This window comes from Dasypus novemcinctus, chromosome 6 (genome assembly GCF_030445035.2).
Source record: "Dasypus novemcinctus isolate mDasNov1 chromosome 6, mDasNov1.1.hap2, whole genome shotgun sequence".
In the NCBI taxonomy this organism is placed as follows: Eukaryota; Metazoa; Chordata; class Mammalia; order Cingulata; family Dasypodidae; genus Dasypus; species Dasypus novemcinctus.
In genome coordinates this window covers 19,102,968-19,121,664 of record NC_080678.1, presented here as the reverse complement: position 1 = coordinate 19,121,664, position 18,697 = coordinate 19,102,968, and positions in this window count along the sequence as shown.

Below are 18,697 nucleotides of genomic sequence, written 5' to 3'. Positions count from 1 at the left end.
AAGCTCATGCAAAGCAGTTTGGGGTTGGCCCTGAAATGTCAAGTGAACGAAGTCATTGTGGACCCCAAGCAGCCAACTAACGTCCTCAGGGTCCCACCCCTCCCCCAGGAAGTGCTCCCTGACATGGGACCATCAATAACGGCATTTGACAAGGAAACTTCACCCTGCGGGATCCCAAGGGCAGCCACCTGCCCCAGAGCCACCCCGGTGCAGCTGACTTGGTCCTGCCCATACACAGAGGTCCTCCTTCCTTGGTCATCAAGGAGGGAGTCCCCAACAACTCCAAATACCAGAGCCTGACTGTCCACCTTCCTTCTGGATTCCTGCCGCTCCAGGTTTTACTGCTTAGAAGTCTTTAGGAGGGAAATGGATGTGACTTAAGCCATTGGGCACCTGCCTACCACAAGGGAAGTCCTGGGTTTGGTTCCTAGTTCTTCCTAAAGAAGATGAGCAAGACAGCAAGCTGATACGATGGACTGGCATGGCAAACTTGACACAATGAGACAACGCAATGAGGAAACACAGTAAGGGACACAACAGTCAGGGAGCTGAAGTGGCTCAAGCAATTAGGCACCTCCCTCCTGCACAGGAGGTCCTGAGTTTGGATCCTGGTTCCTCCTAAAACAAAGAAGATGAGCACACAACAAATAGACACAGAGAGCAGACAGAGAGTGCAAACAAATAAGGGGGTGGAGGGGAGAAATAAATAAGATAAATCTTTATTAAGAAAAAAAAACATAAAAGAAAGGAATAAAATGGACACTCTCTACCATCCCCAGCTCTGTCCTGATGGAATGCTCCCGAAGCCTCACAAGCATCCCCTTGGCTTTCTCAGGACACTGGAGCTGGACAGAGCCACAGAACACACAGCCCAACCCCCTCCTTGCACGGGAGGGGAAAGGGAGGTCCAGGGAAGAGAAGGGCCTCGACCAGCCCACACAGGGGCTGGAGCCTGGGTTTCCTGACCACGAACCCAGGGCAGGGCTTGAGTCCTCACTCCAGAACATTCTTCAGCTGTACCAAAAGTCCTGGCAGTGACGGCTTCTATGCACTCGGGAAAACTCAGTGCTGCTCGTTTTCCAAAATGATGACCAAATGGGGGGTTGTGTGGACTTTGTTTCAATCTTGCTTCCAATCACATTCACTTACTTAATACATCTTAATTCCACATCTACTGCATACCAGACCCTGTTCTAGGCCCTGAGCATGGGGCCATGAAGACAACACGGCCCTGACGATGAGGAGCTCAGCGTCCACTTACCTTTTCTTCCTAGACACGTCCCTGTGGCACCAACCATTATGAAGCACCTACAATGTGCCAGGTACGGCATGTGGGCCAAGAGCTATGTGCCCACAGGGACTTGTGGCACAACAGAGAGACTGGCCCCAAGCCTCCTCCCCCTGCTGCGGACTTACGGGCCCTCCCACACCCTCCACCCCCGAGCCTCGGTTTCCTCAGCTCGAGTATTGACTTTTTTTAAAAAAAGATTTATTTCTCTCCCCTCCCCCCACCCCCGCCCCGGTTGTCTGTTCTCTGTGTCTATTTTGCTGCGTCTTCTTCTTTGTCCACTTCTGTTGCTGTCAGCAGCACGGGAATCTGTGTCTCTTTTTGTTGCGTCATCTTGTTGTGTCAGCTCTCCCTGTGTGCGGCACCATTCCTGGGCAGGCTGCACTTTCTTTCGCACTGGGTGGCTCTCCCTACGGGGCACACTCCTTGCACGTGGGGTTCCCCTACGCAGGGGACACCCATGCGTGGCACAGCACTCCTTGCGCATCCACACTGCGCCTGGGCCAGCTCCACACGGGTCAAGATCATTCTAAGAAGCCACATCAGAGCGTGGCCGGGCCTCTGCCAGACCCTGTCCTTTCCTTGTCCTTCCTGCCCCTCTGCTTTCCACCCAGACAAATGAGACGGGCCTCGAGAGGGGCGCCAGCCCCGCGTCCACTTATCTGGTCAGAGGGACATGACTGATGACACGAGTGTTTCACTGTGTGGAGGGCGAAGTCTTTCCTCCAGCCGCAAAGCACAACGCCGGAGCCCACCCTTCTTTCTGGCCTGAGCCGAGCCCTGACCAGGGACACTGCCCTGCCCCTGAAATCAGGGCACGGGCCCCGTAGGTTGTCACTCGGGGGAAGCCAGGAGCGGGACATCTGAAGGGGGCAGGCAGGTGGGAGCCACGACAGCAGCAGGCGTAACCAGAGCTGGCATCTCAGGGCGCGGAGAACACAGCTCGGAGCCAGTCGCTTGAGTCCTGTCCGGGCTGTCTCGGCCGCTAATGAAGACAGTGCTGGGAAGAGGGTTTGCAGAACCGGCTGAGGGTGACGGGGAAAAATCGGTTCAGACAGCTCGCTTTAGATTTAATTGTTCCATTTTGAAAGCCCGTCTGGCCGCCGGCCGCGGAGCCGTGTGTCTGGGCCCGGCGTGGCCCGGGGAGCCCGGGCTTCCCCTCATTCAATTACCGCCTCTCCAGGCGCTTGGGGCAGCGGCTGTGGGGGCCGGGGCTGCAGGAGCAAAACGACAGCTCGCGGGCCCACCGCGTCCCCTGCGTCCCCCGCACGAAAGTCGTCACGGTTAATTTAATGACAGTCTGTGGCCCAGAAGCCCCCGAGCGGGAATGTGGCTGAGTGTCTGACTCACTCCCACTTTCAATTAGCCGGGAGTGCGAGCAGGCGGCAGGAGGAGGGGCAGGAGCTGGTCTGAAGGCCTTGGCCAAGGTTCCAGAGCCTTCTCCGGCAATGTGGATCTGGAGACACACCAGGATCCCACCTGTCCTCACCATAAATAGGGAACCAAAAAAGGGGAAAAAATAAGGCCCCTCTGCTGTCCCTCAGGATTATTGTGAAGATTTTTGTGGCGCGCACACACACACACCCCTTCTGCATTTGGTTGCTGTTTTTACCCTGAAAAGGGCTGGTAGAAAGGCACCGGACAGGGAGAGGAGGCCACCAGGCACAGGATCTGCCGTAACTGGCTGTTTGTTGCTGGGTGGGTTGCCTTCCCTCTCTGGGCCTTATTCTGGAAGGATTGGGCTGAATCAGCGGCTTTCCAATTTCTCCTTCAAATGAAACCTTCCACAGAAGCCCAATCCATACAGACAAGGACGTAGCCTCTCAGGTTCAAGAGGAGGGGGTTTCTGGAGCTGGCCCTCCCCCGACCCCGGGGAAAACACTGACCCGAGTGCCCCTGGCCGAACAACGGCCCCCAAAGATGTGCATGGCCTAATCCCCCGGCCTGAGCACGTCGCCTTCCGTGGCAAAGGGGACCTGCAGGTGGGATCGCGGGAAGGATTGTGAAATGGGAGACCACCCTGGATCAGCCGGGTGGGCCCCGGGTCAGCACACAGATCCTGCGGGGAGCGAGGCAGCAGGGCGAGAGAAGAGAAGGCCAAGTGGCGGGAGGAGAAGACAGACCGGAAGCGGGGGTGCTGGCTTTCAAGACGGAGGAAGAGAACACAACCCCAGCAATGAGGCAGCCCCTCGAAGCTGGAAAAGGCGAGGAACCGATTCTCCCTTGGGCCTCCAGGGGAACGCAGGCCTGCCAACGCCTCGATTTTAGGCCTGGAAGGGGACACCTTGGAGTTGCTTTCGGCCAGTTGGTGGTAACTTGTTACAGCAGCAACAGGCAATGCCTTTACCCACACTTACAGCCCCTTAGCCCAGCCTCAGCCTGTCCCTCTACCCAGTCAACAGGAAACTTGGCATCAGAACTCGCGTAACTGGAGCTGCCAGTTAAGAGGGGCCAGCGAGGCCAACTCCTACCTGCCAGCCGAGCCCAGCAAAGCGCCAAGTCGTTCTCGGCGCCACAGCCGCAGGTTGACTCGGGAAGGAAACGTGCCCCTCCCTGGCCTTCCCGGGTCCCTGGACCTGAAAACAGGGGCCCCTGGGGCACCGAAGCTTTACCCCCTGCACCACCCCTGAATTTAATCCTCATTTACTGATGGGTGGTGTGTTTTCTTTTCTTTTATCTCAACTTCCTATTGTTGAGAGATTAGAAAGGAAAACTGTGACAAGAGATGTGATGTGGGGGCATTTTTAGGGGTTGGAGTTGTCCTGGGTAGTGCTGCAGGGACAGTTACCAGACATTGTATGTCCTCCCAAGGCCCACTGGGTGGACTGTGGGAGAGTGTGGGCTATGGTGTGGACCATTGACCATGAGGAGCAGCGGTGCTCAGAGATGTATTCACCAAGTGCAATGAATGTCTCATGATGATGGAGGAGGTTGTTGTTATGGGGAGAAGTGGGGGGGAGGGGGATGGGGGTATATGGGGACCTCATATTTTTTTAATGTAACATTAAAAAAATAAAGACAAAAAATAAATTAAAAAAAAAAAGAAAGGAAAACTGTGAATTCAGTGCAGGCATTCGACCCGGGGGCATGCGTGTGGGGTGGACTCCCCCTTCTGCAAACCCACCTAGGGCACTTTCCAGTCTCCCACCAGGCTGCCCTCTGGCCCCTTCCCCCTGGGCCCACGTGGATTCCATGGCCAGTTTGGCAGCTGAGCGCCCGCAGCACATACACATCTGTGGGATGGCATGACAAGCAACTTGGGAGCCACCCCAGACTAACTCCAAACAGAGTGACAGCAGCAGCCACCAATGCCAGGAGCCAGGGGGAGCAGCGGGACACAAGGGCCAAACCCAGAGGCCCGAGAACTCCAGAGCTGGGGGCGGAGGGCAACTGTCATCCTCTGGGCAAGAACAGAGACCTGGCACTGGCCCAGCGGTGGCAGAGGTGGCGCTTTTAAACTCAGAAGGCAAGACCATCCTCTGGTAGGGAGGTCGACACCAAGACCTTTCCAACCTGCTCAGCTAAATGTGTGCACCCTCCATGGACCGGGGACAAGTGCGTGGTGTTGGGGCGGGGTCCCCATTTCTGCGGAAGCAGCTCCTTTAGCCAACTCTCCTATCACTCCTCCCCTGGGGAGAAGAAGGGAATTTATCTGATTGGCAAGTTTGGAGGGGAAAAAGAGCAGGCACTGCCCAGCCCCTCCCTCAGTTGTCTGCTCCTGTCTGTTCTGCATGAAAGTTTGTTTGCTTGCTTGTTTGCTTGTTTGTCTGTTTGTTTGTTTTTTAAGAGGCACCGGGGCCTGAACCCAGGACCTCGTATGTGGGCAGCCAGCGCTCAGCCACTGAGTTACATCTACTCTCCTTCTGCAGGACAGTTTGTAAGCCCTCCACCCCCCCCACTCGATGAGGCCTGCGGTGAACCACCTGTCCCTGGGAAATAAGCCCAAGACACATTCTCGAAGACTTCCTTTATAGAGGAGTAAAGAATATTTTTGTTTCCATCTCCTGCCTCTCTCGCGCTGTGTCTCAGTTGGATCAGATCTTGGACACTGGAAAGGAATGCCACGGGGCTTTCTCACACCACAGCACGGGGTGAAGGGACTCTGGGGTGAGTAAGTCGGCAGGTTTGCACGCCCTCAGGGGTAAGGGTCTCACCAGAGCGCTCAGTCCTGGATACGGTGCTCTTCTGCTCCCCTGAAAGGTGTGGCTGAGCTTAGAGATGCCCCCACGGACCACCTGGGGGCATGGGGGACACGGTGGCACTCCCTCCTCCAGTTTCCAGAGCACCCTCGCCTACCCCATGAACTCCCCACAAAGCCACATTCTTGGACCACATTTGTTTATCCCAAAGTATCTCCTGGGTTTTTTGAAGAGCTCACTGATGAAACAACTATGCAAAGATCATTTCTATGGCAGAATTGCAGCTAGAAACAGTGTCCATAAAATGCTCAGTGTTCTCCCACATTAAAGCAACAAAAAACTCCCTCCTTTCCCACCTCTGTCTCCAACTAACCTCCCTTCCTCTCCCCTTCAAAACCAAACTTTTCATGAATTGTCTGCGCTCCCGCTCGCCCTCCCCTTCCCTCTCTTCCTAGAGTCACCAGCGAACGCCTTGTTACCAAGTGCCAAAGTCACTTTCAGTCCTTCTATTGCTGACCTCTCAAGCCCCATTTGGCATGGCCGACCACACCTGCTTCCTCAAAATGCTCGTTTCTTTACGCAGCCACACTAGGCTCACTTATTTTTCCGCCTCCCTCCCTTTGCTGATTACCTGCCTCCACCCCACAAGCCCCTAAATGGCCACGTTCTCAGGGGTCTGCCCTGGCTCCTCTTCTCGCTCCCCTCGACCTCCCTGGGGACTTTGTCCAGTCCCATGGCTTCAACCACATGTTAAGGGCTAACAACCCAAGACCCCCTAACTCGACCGCCGGGCTCGCGCCCGAGGGGCAGGCCCATATGCCACCCGGCCTGTCCCCTTCAGTGTCTCCAGGATGCCAACAGCAACTGGTCCAAGCTGAACTCGTTTTCCCCTAGAAACCCCGCTCCGCCCCTGGGTTCCCATCGACCACCCGGTCGTCCCAGCAGGAAGCCCGGGTGCTGTTGTGGACTCTTCCCTTCTCACCCTCCACATCCAATCAACTCCAGAATCTCAGCACTCTCTCTCCTCTGTCTGCTTTTCTCCAAGTCTCCTGCTCGCTCTGGTCCAGCGCCCCTATTTCTCATCGAGGTTATTCCTCCCTGTCTCCCCACCACACCCTCCTCCCAGCCCCAGTTCCAGCCAGACTCATCCTTCCAGAAGGTCAGCTGATCACATCCGGTTCGGAGCGAAGTCCAAGGCCTGCCACTTTCAAGGGCCCCTGCCATCTCGCCGTCGCTCTGACCTTGTCCCTACCTCCTCCACCTTCCGCTCTGTGCTGAGGTAGGTTTCCCATCTTTGACCAGGTGACCGCCCCTCTCCACACTCGCTAAACTCCCTGAACGATTTTCACCCCTTCCCTTACAGAGTTTCTATTCTTCTTTCAGGTCTCAGATGAGATGTCACTTCCCTGAGGTCTGGGTTAGATGTCCCTCCAGTTTCCACAAAATACTTGGTTTTCCCCTAAAATAGCTACATTTTGATCCTTTTAACAACCACTTTTGGAGACTTCTCTGAGGTGAGGAGACCCAGCAATCAACAAGACAAACCAGATCCCTGTCCACCCAGAGCCTGCAGTCTGGCGGGAAACACGGATTTTGAAATAGCTAAGACTAAAATGTGTCCACTCATGAGACCAAGGTCAAGTGTACTCTTTCTCCTCTATGTGTTGAAAGGATAAATTTCCATTATCTGGTGTCCTGTATGTAAGAACCCGTGTAACAAAACCTTCTGGAACTTTGTGCCACAGGAAAAAAAATTAACCTTCCCTGACCATTTAATATATTTCTTTCAATTAGAAAAAGAGAACAAGAAATCTAACATCTTTCTTGTCTAATCTTCCTGGATGTTCACAGTCAAATTTAGACCTCAACCACAAGTAAGTATTTAATTTCTGGTTTCTTCTACCATCTCCCCTTATCTCCACAATTTCTCTTTCGTTTTTAAACAGCTGTGTAAGCATTTTCCCCATAGCCCCTGCAAATCCCTCATGGAGCAGGTGGAATGCTGGTTTTATCTAGGGGCTCATTTCGCCCCTGCCCCAGGAGAAGAAGCCAGCACCCTTGTCCTGCTCCCAGTCCTTCCAGCGCAGGTCCCCCCACAGTAGGCAGAAGCCCCCTGCTGCCCTCCCCCCTAGCCAGGGGCAGAGTTCAGGGACATAATTCTGCTCTGACAAAGGTAGTCAGACCAAGGCGCCCACAAGTGGCAGTGGCTGTGTCTTGCCCCTGCTGTGTGGCAGATGGGCCGTTTAAAGGGCTGGACCTTCAGTGCCTCAACACAAAGTGGAATGAGAGGAGGGGGAAATGTCGTGCCAGAAACCTGCCACGGGGAAGAGGTTCAGGGCAGGGGCCGCCCAGCAGAAACTCATCATCATGGCACGGTCCCTCTTGCCTTCCTCACACGTTACCAGGTGGGGACCGAGGTGGCTGGTGCCCTGCGGCTGCCAGGAATGCCTTCTAAGGCCACTCAGGGCCCTGGTCTCACGCTCACAGCAAAGGGCTCACATGAAAGGGGTTACACTCAGGAACCGGGATAGGAGACGGTGCTGATTCCACCCTCAGCCAGGTCACGCTGCTTCTCTGTGCCACAGTCCCCCACGGGAAAGGCCAGTTGTGTGGCAGCTACTTCCTGGGAGTTCCTAGAGCACACAGCAGTCATTACAGAACAGACACAACCACTGCTCTCTTAGATAATGATCCTGTCTTAATTATAATCCCTTGTGATGCCTTCACTAAATACTTTCACATATTTCCATTTTGATAAACTGGCCCTAAAAAATGACCCTATAACATAAGCAAGGTGGCACGACCCCATTTTACAGATAAGGAAACTGAGGTTCAGAAAGACTAAGTGATTTGCCCAAGACTAAAACCCGAAACTTCTTTCCGAAAGCGGAGACTGAGTCTGAGCTGATCACTCATAATACCCATCACCCTTCTAGCCAGACTCACAGAAGATGGTGCTCAACAAAATTTGGAATAAAATCATTTGCATCCCACCACGTTCCCCCCAACAAACCCTGCTGCCTCCTCTGAAAGCCAGAAAGCGGTTTCAGAAAGGGCACCAATACAAATGCTGCCGTCAGCCTGGGAAGCTCCCCACACAAATGTCTGATAAACACAGGTCAGATGGGGCAGGCACCTTTGAGATGTTCCAGTCCTCTTAAGATCAAGGTCAACGGCAGAGTCGCAAAGCCCAAGAGCTGAAAGGGACCTCCTGGGTCGCGTAGAGAACCGTGCATGTCTGTCATGTTGCTGGGTCCTTCACCCCTCTAACACAGGGCTGGACATAGGACACAGACTAGCCAATCAGAATACTCCGTCTCCCTGGGTAGCACGACTGCATCAGAGACAGGCACGAAGTCTAACCTGGGCCCATCAGAGGCTCCTAAGGCTTTGGTAGGTGCTCGCTAGGTATGAGAGAGAGGTGGCCACCAACAGACTGTGGAACCCGCAACGGCTGGAGGCATCTGACCTAACTGTACTAAAGAAGCCATCTGCAGGATGAAGCCAACATGCCAGAAAGACATGGAAGAAAGACAGGGCCCTGCCCACCTCACCCGGGCTTGTGGGTCCAGCCAGCCTAGTCAGAAGTGCCTGGGCTGCCCGGCCGCGGGAGCCCAGCAGTCCCCCGAGGGCCGGGACTTGCTCCAGGAGGGTTTCTCTCACTGGCAACTGAAAGCAGTCCAGTACAAATGGCTGATTGCTCAATTCCGCTAACGTGGAACTGAGTCAATTCTTCACCCCTCCCTCTATGTACACCCTTTGTCATGTGACTCTAGAATTTTCCCCTTAAAGGCAGAGCATATTTCCCCACTGTAGCAGTTTAATATTATTGATGAACTCCAAAAAGAAATATTGTACTATGCTTGTAAACTGATCTGTACCTGGACATGACTGAGTTATGATTAGGGTGTTGAGTCCCCACCCCTTGGTGTGTGGGAACTCACAGATAAAAGGCATGGCAAAGGACAGAGTTGGGGGGGTTGATTTGGAGTTTGATGCTAAAGACTTAAGCTGGAGCCCCGGGACGTCAGCGCACAGAGGAAAGAGAAGCCAGCACCAGGAAGGAAGGAACCTTGAACCCAGAGAAAAGCAAGCCCCAGGAATTTAGGAACCCAGGAAGCCTGAACCCTCGCAGATGTTGTCAGTCATCTTGCTCCAAATAGACTTTGATAAGGGAATTAACTTATGTTTATGGCCTGGTATCTGTAAGCTCCTACCCCAAATAAATACCCTTTATAAAAACCAACCAATTTCTGGTATTTTGCATCAGCATCCCTTTGGCTGACTAATACACCCACCCTTTGATTTTTTTTTAGGAGGTACCAGGAATTGAACCCAAGACTTTGTATATGGGAAGCAGGAGCTCAACCACTGAGTTATATCCACTCCCCTCCACTCTTTGATTTTTTATCTGAACCCTGTGACCTGCTTTGACCAACAGAATTATGCAGAATGGACAGTATGCCCATTCCCAGCCTGATGTGTTTCTGCTTTCCCTCATGAACTCCTGCCCTCACAATGAGGAGGACACACCTGGGCTGGCGTGCTGGTCCTACGAGGAGAACAAAAGACTTGTGCTGAAGACCTGTCCCAGTTGGTGTCCCAGCTGGGGCCAGCCCAGATCGCCAACCCCAGCCAACTCACAGACGAGGGCACTAAGTAAGTACTGCACCTCAAACACTGCTATCTCCCCAGCAACTAGAGCAGTTACTGGTACATGTGGGGGCAGGCAGAGGGGAGAAGCTAGGAGAGAAGGAGAGGAGAAGAGGTAAACCCCCAGTTCTCTTGTACCACTCGACCAAATTTGAAGTTCTGACCTCAATAAAGCAGAGACCCCCTAGACACTGGCAGTGAAGCCCTCTATTTCTGGTATATAAGATATATTTTAGGGTTTCTGCTTAGGGACTACTCTAATTTGAGGGGGGGGAGGGACTGATTTCTAAGGACCTGTCACACAGGTCATTGGGTCAAGGTCCCAAATGCTCACTTGTCAGCCCACAATTTGAGAGTGGCTGATATCTGCCCCCATGAGAGTCGGGCAGGAACAGACCGGTGAATAACTGGGTACACCATAGAGCAGCCCAAAAGCACATTAATCACACCCAGCTGATACGTGCCAGTCACCAGCAAAAGGCATTTTACAGCGTCTCATTAAAATGGGAGAAGGATTAAGGGGCCCCTTTCTGATTAATGGCTTTCTCTGCCGAAAGATATAATCCTATCTATAACTGCAAGTAACTAGAAACAAAATTAAATTTCTAGCAAGAGATCATTCAGGGCACATGTTGCACCAGGCCCCTAAGAGTTATTTTTTTAGATGTTTTATCCAGCTTAAAGGTACAAGGTATTCTGAATCCCTAAAGCAGAACTATTTTTGCAATAGGCAGCAGCAGTGACGGAAGAATCCCCTGGCTGTTCCCAAGGCACCATGGAGTTTATACTTCTAAAAAGAACAGCCACTTTCCCTTAGGTAAAGACTGCACGGAGGTACATATAATCTGAAAATATCTCAGAATTACTCATCTCCTCCGATCCCTTTAGGGAAATAGGCGAGCATCAATAAATCAAAAATGAAAACTTCCACCGACTTCACTTATCTCTTTCTCTGCATGCCATTGTCATCTTAAAAAACATCAAAGGGCCAAAAACTACTCAAACTGGAAGGCACCTGCAAGATATTCAAGTCCAACCTCATAACTGAGATAAAGAAAGTGATGCCTAGATAGGTGAGGTAACTAACTCAGAGTTCCCCACTAGGCATGAATTAGGGTCAGTTGACTCCCAGTACAGTGCTCTCTCGCTCTCTCTCTCTCTTGCTCTCTTTCACATACACATAAACACACACTTTCTCTGTTTCTCTCTCCCCACCCATTTGAACCAACATTTATTGAGAACCATCTCTATGTGGAATTATGGAAAATCCTAACATGGAAGATGCAGTGGATTGGTTCACACAACATCTGTTCCAACTCCCTTCCCTCTACTGCAGAGAGGTGGAAATGCTCAAGCACTGAAGTTCCTAGACTCCCTTGCAGCTAAGGTTCCAGGTGTGATTTAGTTTCCAAAGTCACACCTACTTGCACAAGACCTTGACTAAGAACTAAATTACCTGCAGAGAAGTGCTTACATGGGATTTTGGTTTCTGATGGAATCACACAGGGAGACAGAGGTGCAGTGTGTGCACTCTGCTAGTAAGGATCTTAGCAGAGGATTCTAGCTCAGGAGACAGGGACTGGGGCAGGTGTCCTCATTCAGCATAATTCTGACCCTAAAGAAGGACAACTCCCTTAGTGGCCCAGTTTTATGATGCAATTTAGAGAGTCATTCCTGTAGTGCAGCCTCAAGTCAGTTTCTACAGCCAAAACAACCATTTTGTGGGCTAACTAAGCTTCCTAATAAATCACGTATACTTTTTAAAAAGCTAGGGCAGGTTTCATTTGTCTGTAATTAAGAATCTTAATGAGTAATACGGAAACTTGAATCATTTAAAATATATATTAGAATTCAGCTGTTTAGTCCAGATTGCTTGTCCCATTTGGAGTTCAAATTAGACATATTTGATCTATACAGAGGCTTTATATGAAACATGTACCCAGGGACTTAACGCCTTTGTACAAAGAAAGTAGAAATGGCTAATATGCATTCATGTGTGATGGGTCATGTGATCCCATTCATATCCACATGATTTTTAGAAGAGTTTTGAAATGGGTAGAATCACATCTGATGCTTAAGCAAAATAAGTGGACTTCAATGATCTGAAAATAGCTGCCAAGTCCATGGAGACAGCAATTCAACACTGAATCACCAATATGAGCAGCCATTTCAATGCAGGGAGGAGTAGGCCCCAGAACTACAAAGCATGATTGTCTCTCTGACATATAAGCTTCCCAGTCTCCCCTCGTCTATTATTTACCTCCATATCTGGAACTTGTCACCCATCATAGTGTCCAATTGTCCTGGATAAAGCTGGTCCAGAGGAGGCCACAATCCCCAGGCTGAACCAAGAAGTCCCCTCCTAAGTCAGGCTAATTTGGTGCTGGAAGAACACAGGAGTGAGTCTACCAGGGCCCCTTACCCTAAAACATGGAGAAAGGGGCCTATTTTCAATTTGAGGGAATATACACAGAGACAAGGGAGAGAGCAAGAGAGCAAATCGTGACTGTTTGAGCATAATGTCAACCCAGGACCTGGCTGCTTCAACTTTCCTTCCAGCTCCATTAGCTTCTGCAGGGCCCTTCCCAGCAAGACGAGCCATAGTCCCCTCTGGCTCAGGCCAGTTGGAGCTGTGTTTCTTCAACCACAAGATTCCCTATAACTGGCCAGGAAGCGTAGGAGTCCAGAACCATTGAGACACTGGTTTCCCCAGAAGAGAGAAAGGTTGAGTGGCCATTAGTGCTACTAGAAAGGACATACCAGGAGACTAGGACCGCGTTTCACCCCCAGAGAGGTGGGGCACCTGTAGCAAGCACCCATGCTGTGCTCACAGCTTTCCTCTTCTTTCCAACCCTAATGTAACCTGGGTGGGGGTGGTTTGACTAATGTTATTTATAACCCACTCTTGTTTTTCTAAGCCTTATTTTTAAAGAAGTTTTAAATTACAGAAAAGTTACATTAAAAAAATACAGGGGATTCCCATATAACCCACACATTTTGCCCTATTAATAACATCTTTCATCAGTGTGGTCCATTTGTTACACTTGATGAACAAATATGGAAGCATTGTTACTAAGCATGGTCTATAGTTGACATTATGGTTTACACTTTGCACCACACAACTTGATAGGTTTTGACAAAACATATACTGGCCTGTATCCATAATTGCAAAATAAATGCAGAAAAATTCCAATGCCCCAAAAATGCCCTACAGTCCACCTATTCTTCCCTTCCTCTCAATAACCCCCTCTTCTTTGTAACTATCCCAGGAGAATGAGTCCCATAACCAGAGGACACTTTGTTTTGTTGAGTTTAGGTCAGCAGCACTGATAGATGTTACTGAGGCCAAATGAATTGCTCTGAGTAACAAAAGACTGAGAAATTCGAACTTCCAGGGAAATTGAGAAGAAAGGCTGACCCCCAAGTACGGAAGAGGGCAGAGTGGGAATTAGGAGGGTGTTCTCTGTGGAGAAGAGATTATGGTTAATGAGGATTTTTCACATAAAGGGCTCAGTGCTGTGCGGTGTCATACCTGATGGTCAGTAAAATTACTAGAAAGTGCTTGGTCGCTTGTATGTAACCAGGGATGGGGCTAAATATATTCACTGGAGACCCGGGCTGGGACCAAAGCAGTCATTCAGGTTACATTTCTATAGGTCTGAATTCAATACATTTTAATACAACCTTGTAGATTATGGTACTTCCACTTAGTGGGATATTAGAATTACTTAAAATGATAAAGCTGAATAGAGGGAGGAATGTAAGTTTTTAAAAAAGAACATTTTTTAAAAGATTTATTTATTTATTTCTCCCCACTCTCTCCCTTGTTTGCGCTCTGCATCCATTAGCTGTGTGTTCTTCTGTGTCTGTTTGTATTCTCATTAGGCAGCTCTGGGAACCGATCCTGGGACCTTCCAGAGTGGGAGAGAGGCGATCATTCTCTTGTGCCACCTCAGCTCCCTGATCTGCTGTGTCTCTTATGGTCTCTCCTCTGTGTCTCTTTTTGTTCATAATCTTGCTGCGCCAGCTCTCCACATGGGCCAGCACTTCAGCACAGGGCAGTACTCCACCCAGGCCAGCACTCCATATGGGCCAGCTCGCCACACGGGCCAGCTTGCCTTCACCAGGAGGCCCTGAGCATCGAACCCTGGAGCTCCAATATGGTAGACGGGAGGCCAATTGCTTGAGCCACATCCACTTCCCTAAAAATAGAACTTTGATTTGTATGTTCGTGATGATTATTGCTCTAAAAATGGAGACACAAAGATTGAAGGGTAACATGCAAAAATAAAATCAGTTGTGTTAGGTTAGGATTATTTTGGCAATTTCCCTTCTTTTCTAAAAATTTCCTCTAGTGCTACTTTAAAATCCAGATGATTAAAAGAAACTTGGAAAATTTAATGCAGATATTCGGTGAGTACCTAAAATGCCCAAGGCTCTGTGCAGGGCTCAATCCTGGGGTAGCTTCAAGAAGTTTGCAGGCTAGCAAGGAGACAGCAGGTCACAACTAATGACAAAGGAGAAAGGGGTATGTGTCCTGATTACAGGGGCCACAGAGAAGAAAATATATCCGATTGATAGATCGACAAAGGCCCCAGAAGGAAGGGACGCAAGGAGCTAGAGGACAAAAGGAGTCAGTGAAGGTAACTGAGAAGAGCTGTGCCAGGATCAGAGCGGAGCTGGAGAGAAAGCAGGGCATCGAGAGTAGAGTGAGGGCCTAGGAAGAAGAGGGCTAGTGCAGATCTGGGATGAGGACGGTTGGGCCCAGATAACATAGGGTGAAGGAAGAGGAGAGGAAGGAATCCACTGGAGTGCAGATTCTAGAATAGCCTGAAGGGGAGAAAACCCACAAGATGGCAGGCCGAGTGGGAAGACACAGGGCGAGAGTGAATGTGTGCTTAAAAGGTCAGAGACTGCTCCTACCCATGTTCTACGGGTGAAAGCAGGAAGAAGAAAAGCATTGCATGTACCTGGATAGTACTGGTCAGAAGAGAAGCCTATTGCACTAGAGAATGAAAGTCAATCAAGATTAGTGAGTAGAAAAAAAAAAGATTAATGAGTAAAAATAGAATGTATTAAGTCACAGAATTCAGGGGAAAGCATAGAGTTCATCAAAACCCTGGGGGAAACAGATTGGATAAGAAGGGGGAAGCAGCAAAACATTCTCCTTCTTGTGATCCTAACAGTGAGCGTAAGCCAGAACCTGGGTGGAATCTGATCAAACAAGCCAGAAGGTTTGAACTTGTGCTTTCTGACCAAGATGAATAAAGAGGGGCCAGATTCACCCTCCTGCCTGAAACAAATAAAAAAACCAGACAGAGTGTTTAAAACAACAGTTTTCAAGAGACTGGGCATGTGGCAACAAAAGACAGCAATCCTGGAAAATCAGAAAACAGGCCAGATGAACCTTGTCATTGTCCCAGCTCACTGCCATGTGGGAATTTCTAGATTGCGGCACAAAGAGGGCAACGCCTGGCAGAAGCCCTGAGTGGACGATCAGAACCGAGAGTCCAGAGAGACCAAGCAGCCAGAGTTCACGGGACCAAGTGCCAGAGAGAAGACTGCATCCACAGAGAGAAGCGTCTGTGAGAATTCAGCACAGGCATGTGAGCAAACTCTCCAAAGAGGAACAAACCACCAAAAGGCTTACAGGGAAGAGTATACAGTGCTCACACGGGACTGGGAATCCAGGAGTGCCTGTTCCCACCAGCCAGGCTGGAAAATCTCATCATTCAATCATTCACAGGCTAAAGGTCTTGCCTCTGTAGGAAATAATTAGCTCCAGACTAAGCACAGCTCTGGAATATAAAGGGCATCTATAAAAAACCTACAGCTAACATCATACTTAATAGTAAAAAAAAAAAAAAAAAAGGAATGCCTTTTCCCCTGAGACCTGGAACAAAATAAAGATGTCTCCTCTCATCATTTCTATTCAATATTGTAGTGGAAGGTCTAGCCAGTGCAATAAAGCAGGAGAAAAGAAATAAAAGGCACCCAGATAGGAAAGGAAGCAGTAAAACTCTTTTTTCATAGAAGAAAAGATCATCTATATAGAAGATCTAATGGGATCTACCAAAAAAGGTAGTAGAACTAATAAGTGAGGTCAGCAAGGTTGCAAGATACAAGATCTTTATACAAAAATCAACTGCATGGTTGTCCCTGCAGCTCTTCACAGAAGAGCTGAGGCTTGTGGGGAAGGTGCTCAGGGCACAGCCCTGGGCTGGTCCGTCCTGCCTGATCACACCCACTCAACTGCTTACACCAACAATGAGAGTAATAATAATAATACCATCAACAGTTATTGTCTTATTAACAGCAGTTGACATTTATTGGTCACTTACTCTAAACCAAGTCCTTTGCTAGACATTTTACAGCGTTGTTTCATTTGATGTTCGTTACAAATCTCTGGTTTGTATCTGTATGAGTCAGCCAAAGGGGTGCTGATGCAAAATACCAGAAATCTGCAGGGCGTTATAAAGGGTATTTATTTGGGGTAGGAACTTACAGTTATCAGGCCATAAATTATGTTACTTCCCTCACCAAAGTTTATTTCCAGTGTTGGAGCAAGATGGCTGCCGACCTCTGTGAGGGTTCAGGCTTCCTGGGTTCCTCTGGGCTCAGCTACTCTGTTTTCTCCATAAGGTCAGCTGTAGACTATCAGGCAATGGGCTGTGTCTCATTCCCTGGGGCTCCAGCTTCAGCATCAAGCTCCAACATCAAAACTCCAACATCAGAAGACTCTCAACTCTGTCCTTTGCCATGCCTTTCACCTGTGAGTCCCCACTCACCAAGGGGTGGAGACTCAATGCCCTAACCTTAACTCAATCCTGCCCAGGTACAGATCAGATTACAAGCATAAGCCAATATCTGTTTTTGGAATTCATAACCATATCAAACTGCTACAGTGTCTTATTATCCCTGTTGCATAGACAGAACAAGTTTGGGAAGGATTAATAGAATAAAGACCACATGGCTAATATAACTCATTTTGATGTGGGCTATGGGTGGCAGGCTCTTTGTCTCTTCAGAGATAACCTAAACTATCTGTGACTTGTGGGTGTGGGATGATAAAAGGCTGCAGTCCTACCCTTGGTGAGCAGGAAACAGTTTAACAATGCAAGGTCTATAAACTTTAAGTATTCAGGGGAAATGCAAACCAAATATGCTAAAAGCTTATCAAATGCCTGAGGTCCATGCTAAAAGCTTACCTAAGATGTGGAAATATATGCTGATTCAAGCCTATTGAGAACTGAAACAAAAGGACCATTTGGCCTTTCCTCTCTGTATAAAAGGGACTAAAAAATCTTGTTCGGGGCTCGGGATTGAAACAGAAAGTTCCCGAGTCCGCGGGCTGTCAATAAACCATTTTTCCTTCTCAAAATCATTCCTGAGTCCTGGCCTCTCTATACTCAAATAATTGAACTTCTCTCAAATTCTACAACAATTTGACACCTCACTCCAGAGGCCATGTGTTCTTCATATTTATTTCGGGTTGGATCCAGAGTAAGAATGAGCAAAAGGCACATGAAAATGACTACCTCCAGTTGCCAACATCAGCAGCCGGGGGGGGGCGGAAACAGCAAAGGCAACTATGGAAGGCAACTGACCTACGTCAGTATCCATTTGACACTAAAACAGTGTTGCTTGCAGCCCCGAAATTTTTGGCAGCCATTGGGTTTTTTGTTTGTTTGTTGTGTTTTTGAGGTACCGGGGCTGGGGACTGAACCCAGGACCTCCTATGTGGAAAGCCAGCACTCGATCACTGAACCACATCAGTTTCCCTGAGTTGGTTTTTTCATTTGTTTTGCTTACTGTTTGCGGCGGCTTGCTCGGTCGGTAGAGGTGGGGTCTGGCTGCGGACGAGGGGTCGGTCCCGCTTGGGACGAGGGGTCGGTCCCACCTGGGACGAGGGGTCGGTCTGGCAGCAGACGAGGGATCGGTCTCACAAGGGGTTGCGCGGTTCGGCTGACGGGGTCGCCCGGCGAAGCCGGCGACGAAGGGGTCGCCCGGAGAAGCAGGCGACGAACTGGGGACAAGGGAGGCCAGGCCCTTGTCGGGGGCTCTCAGGACTGGAGGGCGCACGGCAGAAGAACTACCGCGGAGACAAGGTAAACACGCAAGTCCACTTTACTGAGGGAGAGGCAACAGTTTTATAGGGGCTGGGGAAGGCTGATTGGTCGAAGCCACGCCCTGTTCTGATTGGTTGCCGGCGAAAGGTCAGTGGGCGGGGGAGGGGTGGTGGTTAGGGATTGGCTGTCGCTGTTGCTGGGGGAAGGGGCAGGGTTTCGGGATTGGTGGCTGCTGTTGCTGGGGTGGAGGGCAGACTTGAGTTTCCCGCCCACGCCTGGCTGTTGCTGCTGTCGGGGGGGAAGGGAAAAGGGCGGGCTGGATTTTTCCGCCCACACCTGGCTGTTGCTGCTGTCGGGGGAGGGGAAAAGGGCGGGCTGGATTTTTCTGCCCACACCTGGCTGTTGCTGCTGTCGGGGGAGGGGAAAAGGGCAGACTGGAATTTTCTGCCCTGCGCCTGCACAGGGAGAAAGAAGGCATCGTGTGGCGCCATCCGGGAGGAGGGGCGGCCGCGGAAGCATGGCTGCCGAGAAGGGGAGACCCGAGGGCA